The sequence below is a fragment of the Galeopterus variegatus genome, unplaced genomic scaffold, assembly GCF_000696425.1.
Source record: "Galeopterus variegatus unplaced genomic scaffold, G_variegatus-3.0.2 Scaffold3947, whole genome shotgun sequence".
NCBI lineage: Eukaryota > Metazoa > Chordata > Mammalia > Dermoptera > Cynocephalidae > Galeopterus > Galeopterus variegatus.
Genome location: NW_007730058.1, coordinates 5,704 through 6,112, shown reverse-complemented (window position 1 = coordinate 6,112; position 409 = coordinate 5,704).

Here is a 409-nt window from a genome sequence, read left to right as displayed (position 1 = left end):
CCTCCCACCCAACAATGTCCTTTCTGTTTGCTTGTCGTGTCAACTTCAAGGAATTGTAATTGTTATGCAGTCAAGACACTTTTGAAAGCAATGATATCAGCCATTTAGTTCATCCCTAAAGAACTGAGAGTCCTGATAATTTAACCAAATCTGTGAGTCATTTTTACATTATTAACTGAAGAAAATGGGTGACCTTTAAATAATTTTTTTTTTTAAAGATGACCAGTAAGGGGATCTTAACCCTTGACTTGATGTTGTCACCACCACGCTCTCCCAAGTGAGTGAACTGGCCCTCCCTATATAGGGATCCGAACCGGTGGCCTTGGTGTTATCAGCACCACACCCTCCCAAGTGAGCCACGGGCCAGCCCTAAATAATTTTTAAGATTAGGACACAAAAAGAAGTCAGA